The 17,523-nt window shown below is 38.1% G+C and overlaps 1 protein-coding gene across 3 annotated transcripts in view; it reads right to left on the bottom strand.

Moving 5' to 3' along the window:
- SCML2 (Scm polycomb group protein like 2) overlaps nt 1-15,636 on the bottom strand; it is a 108,033-nt gene extending 92,397 nt beyond the window's left edge. For all 3 annotated transcript variants that reach the window (XM_061135904.1, XM_061135902.1, XM_061135903.1), the window contains exon 1: nt 15,474-15,636. The gene's annotated coding sequence lies outside the window, so the exon portion shown is untranslated. The remainder of the gene's footprint in view (nt 1-15,473) is intronic.
- Nucleotides 15,637-17,523: the final 1,887 nt, after the last annotated feature.

Raw genomic sequence — 17,523 nt, 5'->3', positions numbered from 1 at the left:
ACTGTTGGTGGGAATGTTAAGTTGGTGCAGCCACTATGGAGAACAATATGGAGATTTCTCAGATAACTAAAAATAAAATTACCAAATTATAAGAACAAAATAATGCCAATTTGCAGTGACATGGATGCAAGTAGAGATGATCATAATAAGTGAAGTAAGAAAGAGAAGGACAAATACCATATGTTATCACTTGTATGTGGAATTTAAAATATGGCAAAGGGGGAAGGGGAGGGAGGCTCAAGAGGAAAATGATACGTGTATAATTAGGGCTTATTTGTGCTGTTGTATGGCAGAAATACACACGAAATCAACACAAATTCTTCCAATTAAAAAATAAATTTAAAAAAAAGAATCATCAGCTCAATACCAGAAAAACAAACAACCCAATCAAAAAGGGGTCAGAAGACCTAAACAGACATTTCTCCAAAGAAGACATGCAGATGAGTAAAAAATACATGAAAATATGCTCAACATGGCTCATTATTAGAGAAATGCAAATCAAAACTTAAATGAGGTATCACCTCACACTGGTTGGAATGGCCATCATCAAAAAATCTACAAACAATAAATTCTGGAGAGGGTGTGGAGAAAAGGGAATGCTCTTGCACTGTTGGAGGAAATGTAAACTGATACAGCCACTATGGAGAACAGTATGGAGATGCCTTAAAAAACTAGGAAAAAAACCACCATATGATCCAATAATTCTACTACTGGGCATATTCCTTGAGGAAACCATAAGTGAAAAAGACACATGTATCCCAATGCTCACTGCAATACTATTTACAACAGCTAGAACATGAAAGCAACCTAGATGTTCATCAATAGATGAATGGATAAAGAAGTTGTACATATATACAATGGAATATTACTGAGCCATTAAAAGGAATGCATTTGAATCAGTTCTCATGAGGTAGATGAACCTAGAGTCTATCATGCAGAGTGAAGTAAGTCAGGAAGAGAAAAACAAATATCATATGTTAATGCATATATATGGAATCTAGAAAGATGGTACTGATGAACTTATCTGCAGGGCAGTAATGGATATGCAGACATGGAGAACAGATTTGTAGACACAGTGGGGGAAGAAGAGAGTAGGACAAATGGAGAAAGCAGCACTGAAACATGTACATTATCATATGTAAAACAGATAACCAGTGGGAAATTGCTGTATGACACAGGGAGCTCAAACTCAGTGCTCTGTGACAACTAAGAGAGATGGGATGGGGTGGGAGATGGGTTCAAGGAAGGGGACATATGTATACCTGTGGCTGATTCATATTGATATATAGCAGAAACCAACACAATATTGTAAACCAAATATCCTACAATGAAACATAAAGATTGCAAAAAAAATAAATTTAAAAAGGAATTAAAAACATTAAAAATAAATAATTAAGATAAAACATGGCACAAATGAATATATCTACAAAACAGAAACAGACTCACAGACATAGAGAACAGACTTGTGGTTGCCAAGGGAGAGGGGGGTAGAAGAAGGAAGAACTGGAAAAGTAGGATTAGCAAATGTAAACTACTATATATAGGATGGATAAACAATAAGGTCCTACTATATAGCACAAGGAACTATATTCAATAACCTATGATAAATCATAATGGAAAAGCACACAAAAAAGAATGTCTGTATGTTTATAAGTGAGTCACTTTGCTGTACAGTCGAGACTGGCACAACACTGTAAATCAACTATACTTCAATTAAAAACAACAAAAAAGAAAACAACACTTCACTCACAATAAACAAAAATTACCTTGAGATAGCTCATAAATCTAAACATAAAGCCTGAAACTATAGAATTTCTAGAGGAAAACACAGAAATACTGTAATTTTGAATTAGACAATGACTTCTTAGATATGACACAAAAAAGCACAATGTATAAAACAAATAATTGATAAATTGGACTTCATCAAAACTAACAACTGCTCTTCAAATGACACTATTAAGAAAACAAAAGGATAAACTACAGAACGGGAAAAAATGTTTGCAAAACACAGATCTGATAAAAGATCTGTATCCAGAATACACAAAAAACTGACAACTCAATTTTAAAAAGGCAAACAGAGCCCAATAAAAGCATAATTGGCGAAAGATTTGGACAATCACTTTGCTAAAGATACACAAATGGCCAACTAGCATGTGAAAAAAATGTTTAAAATCATCAGTATTCAGGGGAGCACAAGTTAAAGTCACAATGATATATCACCACATAAATGGTTAAAATTAAAAAGATTGACACTACCAAATATTGGTAAAGATGAAGAAGTGAAACTCATTCACTGCTGATGGTAATAGAAAACAAGTATTTCTATTAAAATAGAACCTTCTTAGAGCTAAACACAAAGTAAATATTCTTAACTTTAATGTTTTGGAATCCAAAGCACTTACTTTAGAAGTAGAGCCACACACCAAAGAATAAAATATTCCACTTATCCCTAGATAAAAACAGGAAGAATTCCAGACCCCTTTAGTTTGAGATTAGCCATATTAAATAAAACCAATCCTTTTATTAGAGTTTAGAAACATTTCCTTTTCAATTATCATAGTCATTCAGCACCAATGAGCAGATCTATCTTCCTGTGAAGTCCAAAGTCATGTCAAATAAAGACTTCAACATACAAAAAGAACCCAAACTCTTTAGGAAATGAGTCAGTGACTCAATAAACCTTCCTTTTCAGTCATTATGGTGTTAAAGTTCACTGACTTGTTAAGAAGACATCAAAAGTGAGCTTGTGTCCATCGCAGTAATTTAAGAATTCTTTCAGGGTCATGATAAAATCAAAATCATCACAATAAAATCAAAATCATTTGCCCCAAACACTCTTCTTCACTATAAACAGCCTTTACTGCTTTCCCTCAAGCCACTTAGCTTTCATGTTCATTTCAATGTTAAATGAAATAGTTTTCCCCTTAAGAGACTATGATCCTGCCCTGTTTTATTTCCTTTATATATATATATATATATATATATATACACACACATATATGTATGTATGTATATATATATATATATATCACAGCATCAAGAACAGTGCTAGGCAAACTGAACACCTGAGTGAATATTCACCAACCTTTAATAAAACATTATTTCTTTTCAAACATTTTGAAAGTCAATCATCTCATTGGAGACTTATTTCTTACTCTCCCCAAGTTCAATATTTGGTGTATGCAAATGTATAAGTTCCCATTCAATTTATGCATCAAATGTACAAAGTGAATGCTTAAACTTACTTGAGCAAATAAGGATTTCTGTGTTAGAAAGTATCACTAACTACTTAAACTATCTTAAACTTCAAAGGGCCTTGCACGATACACACTAAACTATACAGCGAAATATTACAGTGTCCTTCTTGTTACAAAAATTCCCAAACTTTAAAAGAAAAAGAATTAAACTCTGATGGGCAAATGGATAATTCCATTGCAAAGAAACAAATATACCAATTGTTTCTCTACTGGACTCTCAAAACTACAAAAGCCAATCCATTTAGACCTGTAAACAGAATAATTTTTTTTGTTTTAAACACATACTTTTATTTACAGACAGGTACCCATAATCCCATGGGTCAAGCAAGGGTTTATGCCCATCAGAATCAACAAGGCAAGGCCTCTGCCCTCTGGGAGCTCCCCTGCAGGGCTCCCAGGCTGTGTTTCCAACCAACGTTTAGCAGATATCAAAGCAAGTCTTGTATGTTTACCTACTCACCTCGCCTCACACACTACAAAGTGATTGAGAATCACTTACTCTTCCTTGTAGTTCTCCCACAACTAGCACAAAGACTTGCACCTAAAAAGAAGTACTCAAACGTTCTGATAGTAACTAAGATCGCACTCTAAGGGTATACACAGGTCTCTACAGGATTACACGAATAACAGACTGACGTTATTGAAGCACGGAGAGAAACACAGGACATTTACTAGGCTGTTACTAAGGCTTACTTGGGAAGGGAAAGATAAGATGATGGGATGTGTGGAAGGCAGCATTATAAATCTATTTTGTGTGATATAATTCTATTTGTATAAAATTTTGCATAAGTTTGCATAAAGTAATGCAAAAATATTTTGGTGATCCTCCTTTTGTGCTTCACAGGGTGGTGAGATTTTAGGTGAACTTTATTTTCTTCCTTATATTTTTACGTATGATTTGAATTCTTTACCATAGTATATATTAAATAACCAGAGAAAGTTATTTTCATTTGCAGGGGAATGTACCCTGACAGTTGTTGTTTTTTTTTTAATAATCCCTAAATGCCTGGCTTATCACACAAGTTTTAATAAATTATGTGGTTACTGTGATGGTTACTGGTAGCCATAACAATTAATTACACAGAAATATTATTTCTAGTGCTCAAAGCCATTACAAATTACTTCATCTCCCTGAGTCTTGGCTTTCCTATGTGTAAATTAAGACTATTACCATCTACACTTTGTACTGTGGTCATGAAATTAAATGAGATAGTGCAGGTAGAGCATCTAGCATAGTATCCTGAAAAACTAGAAACTCAGACTGTTTTCTATCCCATCCCATCTGTCCTAATTAAAACTCCCCAAAATGAATGAGTTTTAGCTTTAACACAATAGCAATTATGCTGTAAAATGAACCTATATTCCTACTTTGATTAGTGAAAATTACTTATTCACTTTCAAAGTTTAAACTAAAATGTTAAGTTTAAGACACTTTTAAATTAAACTAATAAATATACATATATGTAATGCCCAGACATATAATTACCAAAGAAAGCAGCCACCATCTCCCAGCTAGCATTATCAGAAAGCCTATACATTCTAGCTTGGAGTCAAAAAATCTTGATGTCACTCCATGTTGGATGACTCGGAGGTATAATTATTCATGAATGTTTTATTTTCTTTAGGGTTGGTGAGTACTAAAAACAGCTTTAGGTTTTTGTGAACTAAAATGGCCTTTATGAACTACTAGAAACTAGAACGGTTTGGGGATTTTTTTTTTTTCCTTTTTTTCCACACAATTTATCAACTCTCTTAAAAATTAGAACACAGATAGGTAAAAAGGGGAGGGGGGGGGTAGGAAATCACATATAATCCCACCATCAAACACTACCTGCTCACAACACTGTAAATCAACCACACTTCAAGAAAAATAAATAAGATTTTAAAAAGACAATATCCGCTGTTAACCATCTGGTGTATATCCTTTCCATTTTAAAAAAATCTCATATAAATACATATCCAATGTACACTTGAACCACCTTTAAATGTACATTTGACAAATCTCATATATCAATATACTTCAAATAAAGTTCTGCCCATGTTAGAAAGTCAATATTTTTAGCTAAAATGAAAAATAGACAAAAATAAATGCCTTTTAACAGTTCATGCCTTAAGGAAAAACTCCATTATTCTCAAGAGTAGCATTCATAGCAGAACAAAAGTTATTACTTATTCTGCAATATAAAAAGTGATAAACAGCAAGGTAGATGAAAATCCATTTACTAGGATTTGGGAATAATTTTTAAGTTTATCACTATACTTATCAAACATTTTTTATAATGTTTGATCCCATCAAAACTTTCCACCACTTTCTATATAATTGTTATATAATATACCATTCTCTTTTTTAAACGAATTAGCAGTTCCAATATAAAAATACACTTATAACCAAGTGGGGCTTTTAATTTAAAAGAGCAAATAAAATGTACTAGTTGGAAAAAATTTAGTATTCAACCAGAATGATTAATTTCTCTCTGGTCTACAAAAGTCTCACTTCAAGATAAACATATACACAAATTGAATGGGAAAGACAGGCACTTGCCTAGCACTGAATATTAGCAGAAATCTGTATAGATTTTGATGTAAAGGAATATTGGTTAATTTAATAGAAAGTATCTTTGACTAAGTAACTTGAGAAAAAACAGAAGTTGTATTGTCCCTCTTAAAATGCCCCAGCATTATAATGTAATTCACTTATGTCTTTCAGGTACAATAGGACAGACATTATAGAAGTTAGAGGACTACACCACGTTCTTTTTGGTAAACGCTGGATAGCATCAATTCACAGCTGAATCCTCAGAACACCTCAAAGATACTGTGGAGTTAGAACATACGACTTACATACCAGATATGCAATATAGCACAGCTGTTACCTTTCTGGAAAATATTAGGACCCTGATCTTCTTTCAAAAATAAAGACATACCTCATTTCCACAGTGGCAGTCTGCAGAAGAAACTGCAAAAAAGCTTAACTTTGCTCTCAATATACTTTGAACTGCCTCAGCACTTTAAGAAAAAAACTCAAATAAGACCCCCAAAGTAGTTCTCTATGTTACATGGGAGAGAAAATTTTGGTGAGAAAAAAATTAGAAGCTTTGTTTTACCTTTGCCAGAACTAAGAGACATTGGTTCACTAAATGCATATAAGGAGCAATGTCGCACCATTTAAAAAAAAATTCAAATATAAGGCAGAAAAAGTACTAGGTTATAGTATCTGACACTGGCATTTCCTTTACCAAAGACCACAATTACATTAAATCTAGCAGTTGTGTCTAGCAGGCTTTGAACAAGGATAGACAATGGGGGGGGGGGGGGGGCCCGCAGGGGTCTTTTTCAAAATCATTTGTTTTGCAAATTATATCTTATAACAGAATTAAGAGCTGATAATAAATCAAAAATGCTTTGAAAGTCTTACACTGTTTTAAATCATTTTCTTAGTATGATTAAACAATGCAAAACAATGATTAAAGTGGAATTATTCAACCTAAAACTCCTACTGCTCTTATCTGATTCTGGAGAAAATTCTACAATTTTTTTTTAAAAAGACCATTTTAAAGAACTATTTAGCAAGTTAAGGGGTCCATAATTCTAAGATTACAAGGCTCTTCCATTATTTGTTTGGGTGTTTTTTTCTTTTTGCCTTTCCCTCGTGTTTTGTTTTGAAAAAGAGGTGATACACCTTGAGTCTCTAATGAGAGACCACTATCTGAACAGTCAATAAAGGATAACATTTTGACGAGGACAGGAACTAAACAAGTCTGACTAGCAGGAAATTTCCCAGGGCCCTTTTAAATTTAGGCTATTAGTCAGATGTTATAAAATGGATGGAATTACAGAATCTCAACCTGAGAGAACATAAACAAAATACAGATGTAAAGCTGAAAAAAATAAATGTGTTCCCTCACTAACAGAAAAGTTTGCTGCCATATGTGCCAAACAGAAGCCCCAAAGGAGGAGATAACGTCCAAATTTAAGCATTCATCCCAGACACCTCTCCCCTTTGAGTCCCACGTGTTATTTATTCCCTGGTTGTCCTACATCTATTATCCCACTGTGTCTACTTCCTCCTGCTGTCCTAGCTCTTGATCTTCTCTAGTCACTCAGTCTCTTTCTCTACATTCTAGAAACTTTTAGAATCTAGAATCTCATTCTATTTCATGGTTCATGCAAATTTCTATGTGGATAACTCCTATATCAAAACCTCTGGTCCCAACCTCTCTCCAAAATGTCTACTCTAGCCAAGTGAACATCACTCTGAATGCCTCACAACGTCAAATACGACATACTTCTAAAAATCAAATTCAGGGGATACATGGAGGTCCAGTGGTTAGGACTCTCAGCTTCCACTGCAGAGGGCCCAGGTTCCAGCCCTGGTTGGGCAACTAATATCTGGCAAGCCGCATGGCATGGCCAAAAAAAAGCAACAAACAAACAAAACCAAACTCTTTTGCCCTCCAAAATGAGCTTCTCTCCCTCTGCTGCCTATTCTAGACATTACAAACTACCAATCTTTCTGAATTAGAAGTCATCTTTGAGTACCCTACTCTGTCCAATATCTTATCAGTTACCAAGTTCTGTTGATTCTTGAAGCTCAGAAATAAAGTGGTGAAAGAAAAACGATTCAAATCTAAGTGTGTCAGACACCAAACCAAAAGACAGAGCTCCAAACACTGTTCGTGCTTTACAAGGGAGAAGTAAGGAGACAGACACCCTGCACAGAATGGATCCTTGAAGACAAGAAAATGAAGATTATGGTCCCTGGGGTCTACTGATGGTGGTGCTGGCAGTGGTAATAATAAATACTAAGAGCTGTCACTTACTGAGCTCCTGCTAAATGTGTGGTACCCTACTAGAACCCTACTCTGGTTCACTTTTGTATTCTGGAATATCTATCCACCAGGTCTATCACAAAGTAGGGCCCCCAAAATGTTTGCTAAATTAGTAAATCTGTTGTGCTACAGTATACTTATATCTAAACCATATAGTCCTAGAATACTGTAGTTTTTAAAAAAATTTTTGGTGAGATTTTCTTTTGGCTGTCATTGTTCTCCATTCTCTCCTGCAATGTCTACTCTGTAGCTTAGTCTAAATCAATGGGCCAAGGATAAAATTCTGTGGGATCTCAGACAGTCCCCCACTCCCATAACTTCCTCCTTTCCAACATCTGATAGACCTTCATTTTTTTTTACTCTGAATTTCATTTCTAAAATGTTTGAAGTCTCAAAAAGACAGGCCCCAATACAAATGTTGTTATTATAAGTATTTTTCCAAGGAGAAGAACTATGTGTACTATGCTGTACCAGAATTCAGTTTATAAATTTCAACTACATAACAGCTGAACTAAAACATGTGCTTTAAACCAATATTCACAAAAAAGAGAGAAAAGACACAGAACCTACACACAAAATAATTTAGTGGCAAAAATATTTCACTATATCCCCTTGAGCATAATCAAAAGTATAAGAAGTTTCAAGGCTAAAAGCCTTGAACATATGGTTGCTGGTGGTTTTAAAGAAAAGGTTGAAATAGCTGGTCAAAGTTATATACACACATAAGTCACCACAGACTATTAATGAAATAGCACAGGTAGAACGCTTTTTCCTTTTTAGTCTACCTTGTTATAAAAATACTGTTTTCAAACTTGAAACACAAATGCAGAAGTTCTTTATTGCTCAGTCAATATGCAAGGTAACAGGGAGTCTAAATTAACTGCATAAAAGAACACCTTTAAGTTTTTCATTTTGACATGAAAAGTTTATTATTTTGATTTCAAGAAGTACTGCACATTTACACCTAAATGCAAAAGCACTTATTGACTTGACCGAAATATATTATAGCTATATATTTTCCATTGACAAAGAGAAGCTGGCTCTTTTAACTAAAAATTTGCTCCTGGTAAGATGATTACCTTGATACAGTTTCAAAAAGTATATACAGTTGGTCCTCGGTATCCACAGATGCAGACTCCATGGATACAGAGGACTGACTGTGCTAATCCATTTTATAAGGTACTTAAGCACCTGTAGGTTTTGATATCTGAGGGGGTCCTGATACCAACACTCCATGGATAAAGAGGGACAACTGTAGGATATCCATTGCACAGCATAACTTGTTGAACTGGACATGATTCATCACTTTAAGATTTCACAAGCACCTACTCGATTTACTCAGTAATCAAATTTCCCGTTTTCTGATATATTTATCAAATTAATCAGAAAAAAACCTCAATTCTAAGGCTGCAATTACCTTTAAAAATAAAATCCCATTTCTGAATTGTGAATAATCAGAATGAATGTTTTGAGCAGTGAAGATGTATCAAAACAAGTTTCCTGGAAGAGCAGTTTTAATTATGTTTTAGTAAAGTCTGACCCCAACGAATTAGAAATTAGTTATTTTTCTGTGTCAAAGCAAACCCAAGCAGAAAACAACTATTTTTAAGAATTTTTAATTTATTTATTTTTAATTTTACAGAATTAAAGTCTCCAAGTTAAATAATTAATCCCCTAGAATTTTAGAACAATATATATATATATATATGAAATCTATGCATTTAGTCAAAAAGTATGTCATGTCAGAAAACATAAATGAAAGGGCTGCCAAAATCCCAGTTTATAGTCGTAAATTCCTAAGGTTTTAAAGCACAGCCACAGGCTAATTGCCCAAAGACCTGCTGCCCACAGACATTTGCAGATGACTGAAGTTAATAGCCGGGTATGTCAATTTACTACAGGCAGCTCTCAGTGCGGACATTTTGACAAAAGAATTGGGTCAGGTTACAGCCTGTTCCTATTATCACGTCTAGATTTATGGTTTCTAACACTGGCCCTACAAGAAATAATGGAAATGATGACAGCAACAATCCCTGCTAGACAACAGATTACAGAAAAGCAAGCAATAAACCATAATCGGAAGTGACCAGAAAACTAAACATCCCTGACCATACTTCAAACACGAAGCAGGTGTCAGTAAACTACCCATTTAAATATTTCTACAATCTCTCAAAATCTCAACACAAAAAAATCTCGAGTCTATAATCTAAAACCAAGCAATATATAAATGTATTTAAATTACTGAGTACTATATTTTAATTCTTTTAATAATCATCAAAGACAATGTAGTTCATTTGAACAGATTTATGAAACTCTACCAAATTAATAAAAAACAAAAAGAATAATGATCATTACCCCTCAAATATCTTTAAAGTATATTGGAAAATATTTCAAATAATACTTCACATCTTTCAAAAGGAAAAAAAAAGGCTGTTTCACAGCAAAGGGCACAAGTTTACAACTGTATTCAGGGAGGCAAGAGAACCGAAGAAACATGTGATTCACTCACTGCTTAATTTAAAACTAAAAGAAGTTTGTCAATACATCTGCTGATAAGACTATGTCAAAAAAAAAAAAAGAGAGAGACTATGTCAAGGCTACAAGGTACCCAAGCAAATGGAGCTGTTTGTCTGGAGTTCAGCACCAATTAACCCTTATGAGGAATAGAGGTCGAGAAAAACCAAATAAGTATTCTAAACACAAAAAGCAAAGAGAAAAAGAAAAAAGAAAATTCCGTCAACTTTCCCCTGAGAAAATCAAGTGTTCTCAAGATATACCCTAGAATTGCAATGTATCTGTCCCTTCTGAAGTTTACAATGGCACGTTACCATAAAAGGTGGGCACTCTCTTTCCGCTCTTAAAACAATTTGCTCCTATAAACTTAGGAAGAGGCAGAGTCACAGCCATAAACACGGGTCAAATGCTCTCTACCTTCAAATGTTTCCCAGCTCTTTACTCATACAAAGCGTATTCTTTTTTTAACTCTTTGGTTAAATAAGAAATTCACTAGTCTATGTCAGATGAATATGAAATTAAACTAAAATCACATAAACTAAAATCATATAAACTGCTTATAGGAGCCTCAAATCTTTCACTGTTAACACAATAAAATATTCTCATTTCTTTAAAACCTTTCCATCACATGCCTAAAAAATGAAAGCAAGAGAAAAATTTAGGGATATATGTTTAGTAGAAGTCACTTAGCATAAAAATAACTAGTATTATTATTTCTAAGGTAACCAAGGATTACTTACATTAGACAACATAAAGACAAAATAAGCAAAAATGCCTTCCTCATGAAAACCAAACAGCACATGCATATTTCAAATCTTAAATTTTTTTTTAATTTTCTGAAGTTAGCCTGCTTTAAGAACCACCACCTCTGGTATCTTAAAAAATGTTATCACTACAGTAAAGGCATTTATACTCTTAAGAGTAACCAAAGCCCAAACTAGTTAGAGCCTAGAAAACTTACTTGCCACTAAATTATGCCAAGCTATTTTAATCTAAAATAAACAACAGTGGTTTCTCTCATTTATTTCCCCAAGACAAAAGGATTATAAATATTAAGAGCCCAAGCTAAGGAAGGGTAAACTTTTTCTTTCAAACTGACCCACATTTGCCATTTTCAAAACATCCAGGCTTTTGCATCCTAAAATCAACAATCACTTCAAATTCTAAGATATGATGGATGTAGTAATTTTCAGACACTAATAATGTTCCTTAAATTCCTAGGGGTATTTGATTTTCTCACTCCAAACTACAAAAAACCTGGTAATGCCAGACCAATATTCATACCATACCCTCATGGCTCTGCTAGCTGATGGCTAGCAGAGTTCACTTAATTCATATCTTACATATCCTAAAAACCAGGAATATTACTAGGAAGAGAAAATTTGACTCCCAGGGAGATGAGCTAGAAGAGAACATGACCTCAGATTTCCATTCACAACTGGAATGAGAACTGACCTGGCATAAACGTAAAAGGAACAGACAGAGTAACCTAGCAAAAAAAAAAAAAACTGAGGTGACTAATGACTCAAATAGCAAAGGATCCTTTGCACCCTTCAGTGTTTCAGTTTCTAAAGTTCCAACAGTAATTTCTATTAACCAAAACGGGGGGGGGGGGCGGGGGGGGGCTAAATTTTCAAGTGCAATTTTCCTCCTCCCTCCCTCTCTCCCCACACTCTAAGAGCTCAAGCTAAAATTGGGATTTGGGCCTTCCTTAAATGGAACAAGGGGCTACATCATTCTCATTCAAAAAAATTGGCATTTACTCAGCCTTCACAAGGCACTTTACTATCATCAATTATTTCTCAGTGAGGCAGGGCAGGATTACCCTGACCATTTCACTGATGCGGAAACAGACACCAACAGCAAAGGGAACAGGGGCAGGAAGAGGGGTGATAGGAAGCATCTGGGAGGAACAGGCAGGCAGCTAAAAAGGAACAAACCCTAAAGAAAATGAGAGTCACATCTGGCTTAGAGCTGACCATCATAACCCTTGTTATTTTTTAGCTCAGAGAGACTTCTGAAATGTTATGAAAAAAAGAAAGGGCTCTAAATTGTCACTTAACATCTAGTGACAGCCTAAGCTACTCAGTCACAGAAGTTACTTAGCAATAAAAAATACCCACTCTCTAGAACACGCACTGATTTCAATTTATACCAGTAATTCATTTTCTCCCACAAGCCTAACCAGTATGACATCTGTTTGACCCAAAAAATAATCTCTCATAAAAATATATAGCTTTGGGCTTCCTTGGTGGCTCAGTGGTAAACAATCTGCATGCCAATGCAGGAGACAGAGGTTCAATCCCTGGTACGGGAAGATTCTACAGGCGGTGGAGCAATTAAGCCCACGGCTATAAGTACTGAACCTGTGTCCTAGAGCCCAGGAGCCACAACTACTGAGCCCATGTGCCACAACTACTGAAGCCTGCATGCCTAGAGCCCATGCTCTGCAACAAGAGAAGCCACCACAATGAAAAGCCCATACACCGCAACTAGAGAATAGCCCCTGCTGGCCACAAGTAGAGAAAAGCCAGCGCAGCAGTGAAGACTCAGCACAGCCAAAAATAAATACATAAAATTATTTTAAAATATATATATATATAGCTGCGTATAATCATAACAAAAGAGGCACAAAGTTATTATCACATATGTCAGAAATAATTCAAGACTCAAGTTTTGTTTAGAGAATTATGACCAAAACACTGACTCCCTGAAATTGCCACTGAAAGAAAAAGACTACTTGTTCTACATTCATAATGATTTTCTTAACTATAACCTGGAAATTTTCAGTAATAAATTGCTAATGGGAAGCCTTAAACACCCTAGAAACCAGCACACAAAGCAGTAGGTTGAACTGAACGCCATACTACAGGCAGCACAGGTACTTAATAAAGATGTGTTGATTTAACCATAAATCAAAAGGACTGACCAACTGCTGCCTCAAGAGAAAAACCACCTCTTTAAGACTGACTCCAGTTTTTTTGTACATATGACATCATTAACTTTAAAGCATCTTCACACATTAACAATATAGTTTGCCAACATTAATCTTTTTTCAAAGTATCAATTTGAAAACAAATCAGGTTCTCTGGGGGAAAACAGGTATACATCCTTGGAAGATCATAAGGTTGTGTGATATACATGAAATTTACTCAAATAAGACAGAGCCACTGAAAGTACTGTTCGGCTAAGTTTTTGAAAAAAATCCATCCGACTGTTTGAAGAATATGGATAAAGACACAAACAAATGCAAGGCATCATGTAAGTACTGATGAACTCTATCCTCAAAATCCCAAATGGACTCAATTCCAAAAGCTATTTTCACATTCCTGCCATTGAATATACAAAACCACAAACATAGTTAAAGAAAACATTCATCCTTGGGAACACATTTAATGAGTAATTAAGAAAAAGAACGACAAGAAAGGCAAAACTGTCCTTATTGAACATTTCCAAGCAGTGTTATTGAAAAAAAAATAAATATGCGTCTATGAGTTATAGTTAAAACACAACTGACTGTCATAGGAAGCTGTACTCCATAAATGTTACACATTTTATAATACTCTTTCCCCAAAACAGACATATGAACATCTCTGGGAGTATTAAAAAATGCAGCAACATCTGCAGTTGTTTTCGGAAAGAAAACAATCTCCAATGACTATATACATCATATGATTATAAGGAAGTATTCACTTTCTCTGCCTCAGTTTCCCCTCCTAACCGCCCCATTCACTCTTAGAGACGCCTGTCCTAAAGTCAACCTACAGGTAAGTTGTAAATGCTAATCTAATTCTTCCAAGTAGAGGCTAGTTCCAAATTGTAATCACACTTTATAATGAATGACCAATGTATTACAACCTTTAAAAAAAAAAAATCAATAGTCTTAAACGTAAACTTGTCACTACCTGTGCTGCCCTAACATTTGGGGTGAGGGACGAGGGGAAGGCGGCGCGAATTTACAGCTCAGCCCTCAAAGTTACGTACAACTTCAAGACGCAAAATCTATTCAACTCTACTCGCTCTCCCCCTGGCGATTCACACTAGAATGTAGCACAACCACCATCCAGGTGGAAAAAGCGAGAACGCTATCTCGAAAAACAACAGTGGTCTTGAGACCCAGTCTTGCCGCGATACCGCGGCGGCCACCTCGCCGCTCCTGAGAGCTGCAGACCCACTCTCCGGCCCCCCACTCCCACCCGCACCCCACCGCCAGGGCCTGCCGCGCCCTCCCGCCCCCTATCTCCCCCGAGAGCGAGCCACCGGCGCTGCCCCCCACCCACCCGCCCCGAGCCCGGGGCCGCGAGTCTAACGTACACACCTGGCACCGGGGCCCGAGCCCGCGCTCGGCCACAAGCGCATCCTTCCCAGCTGACATTTCCTTCAGAAACTCCAAAAGTTCTCTCACAAGTCTCCGGAAAACTCCGGGGCCAGTTTCAGCATAGACCAAGACCACCAAAGTCATCCCTACTCCTCAGCCCCGCCGCCCACCAGCGTTGTCCCGGGACCCCAGCCCGGCCCCACCCACGGGCGGAGGATGCTGTAGAAGGTGCTGTCCGCGCTTCGGGTCAGGGGACCATTAGAGGAGTGAGGCCTCCGAACGCCGCGGGCGGGATGGGCCGGTGCCGGGCGACCGGGCCCCAAGTGAGTGTGAGGGGCGGCGCGAGAGCGATTGAGGGGCGTCGCGGAAAGCGCTACGTGGGGCAGGGAAGCCCTGGCCTTGGGGGTGAGGCCGCCGAGGGGTAGAGGAGCTCGGACCTCGGGGGTGAAGCCGCAGAGAGTGGCTGACCGAAGTGCGGGACCAATCTGGGGCCGGACCCCGCGGAGCGGTGAGGGGGCGTTCCTCGCGGGGGACGCGCCGCCGGAGACTCCCTACCTTCTGCGGAAAACAGCTAGAGCCCGGAACGCCAAAACTCCGCCTCTCTGGTCTTCACGGAGCCCGGAGTCGCCTCACACCTCGAGTCTCGTCGGCGAAAAGAGCGAAATTCTGTCACACAGGTCCCGCGAGCCAGCATCGATCTTCACACCGCCGCCGCCATGTTTGAGAAGCCGCGCGCGAAGCCGCGCATGCCCCGCAACCGCCACCGCGGCCCCGCCCCCTCCCCTCCGTCCGCGTGCCCTGCGGTTGCCGCAGTCGCGCACTTTGACCGTTTGCCGCGTGCGGGGCCGGAGCCGGGGGCTCTGCAGGAAGCTCCAGCAGCTGGTGGCCAACAGTGAGACACTGCAAGCCCGGGCAAGACCTTGGCAGCTTTCCCTCGTCCGCCCCCCCCAACCCCGCCCCAATCTGCCCTCCCGCCAAAAAAAAAAAAGTCGCAACCCCTGCACCCAAGACCGTGGTGGGCCCCCAACTGGGAGCACAGAATGCGCATCAAGTTTCATCCAAGGGGAACTGGCTCCCCTTAGCCATCGACTGTGACTCTCGGCCACCGCCCACCCTGGCCACGCACCGAAAAGGCAGGCGCTTCCCTAGGAGCTCGAGCAAGTTCGATGAGCAAGGAAAAAGCAGTTCGTTAGGGCAGCTTGAGCAAAGCCACTCCTTCGCGGGTTGCAGCACAGTCCTTGAAACAGCTTTTCTTTTTTTTCCATGAGTTTTTGCCAGCAATCCCCTCCAGCTCCACATTCCAGACTTAGTTGTTCCTTTAAACCCAGGCTTGAGCTAACGGGAACTAGATTAACCTGGAGAGTAAAATAATTTGCTCACAAGCTTGAAGGTACTCAGGAGCGTCTTCGAGAGTGGGTTTTGGGATCTCCTCTGCTCAATCCCCCTGGCCCCGAACCCAGGGTTTGTGCAGGTGGAGGTCGCACCTAGGGGCAGGGGGCGGGCGTTAATAAAAAGCTCCAAAAGGAATCTCTCCCGGACAAAATGTAGCAAACAAAAAACCAGAGAAAAACATCCCATTCCTCGTTGTGAGGTTTGGTATAGGCAGATTTAAAACTTTTGTCTGAAAAATAATACAAGGTGCTGTGTTAGCTAAAAGTAAACCTTTGGCAGGCCTTTCTCTCTATAACTTTTTTCAAAAGTTGGATGAAGGTTTTGCATCCATGATCTGCTTAACTTAGTATATAGGACATAAGTTTTTAAATCATAATTCGGGAATAGAATCCTAAAAAAATTTTTAAATGTGGAATATATCCATTTTGTACAATGCATAATAAAATTATTTTCATATGATACAACTTATGCAATGTTAAGGACCAAATTAAAGTATTATTTATTGTATCTAAACTCTAGAGACTAGCACAAAATCAAATTACATTCTTTAAAATGAATAAATAAATTTAGTGCAAAATTCAAGAAAATTTGAAGGTTAAAATAGAAAAATTAGGCCATTATTAGGTGCAAACTAGGGCTTCCCTAGTAGCTCAGATGGTAAAGTGTCTGCCTGCAATACGGGAGACCTGGGTTCGATCCCTGGGTCGGGAAGATACCCTGGAGAAGGAAATGGCAACCCACTCCAGTACTCTTGCCTGGAAAATTCCATGGATGGAGGAAACTGGTAGACTACAGTCCATGGGATTGCAGAGTCGGACACAACTGAACAACTTCACTGGTTCACTGGTTCAGGTGCAAATATTTCAGCGAGATTTGTTCCATCAGTTGTATATGATCACATAGGAGGAAAAGTTGAAACGGTCTAAGATGAAGGTTCAAAAATGTTTTTAAAAGCTAGAAAGTTAACTTTAACAGAAAAAAAAAAGCAGATTTAAGTTTAATCTTTCAGTTCAGTTCAGTCACTCAGTCGCGTCCGACTCTTTGCGACCCCATGAATCGCAGCACGCCAGGCCTCCCTGTCCATCACCAACTCCCAGAGGTTACTCAAACTCATGTCCATCAAGTCGGTGATGCCATCCAACCATCTCATCCTCTGTCAACCCCTTCTCCTCCTGCCCACAATCCCTTCCAGCATCAAGGTCTTTTCCAGTGA

Source organism: Dama dama, chromosome X (assembly GCF_033118175.1).
Source record: "Dama dama isolate Ldn47 chromosome X, ASM3311817v1, whole genome shotgun sequence".
In the NCBI taxonomy this organism is placed as follows: domain Eukaryota; kingdom Metazoa; phylum Chordata; class Mammalia; order Artiodactyla; family Cervidae; genus Dama; species Dama dama.
This window is presented reverse-complemented; position numbering and strand designations above follow the sequence as displayed.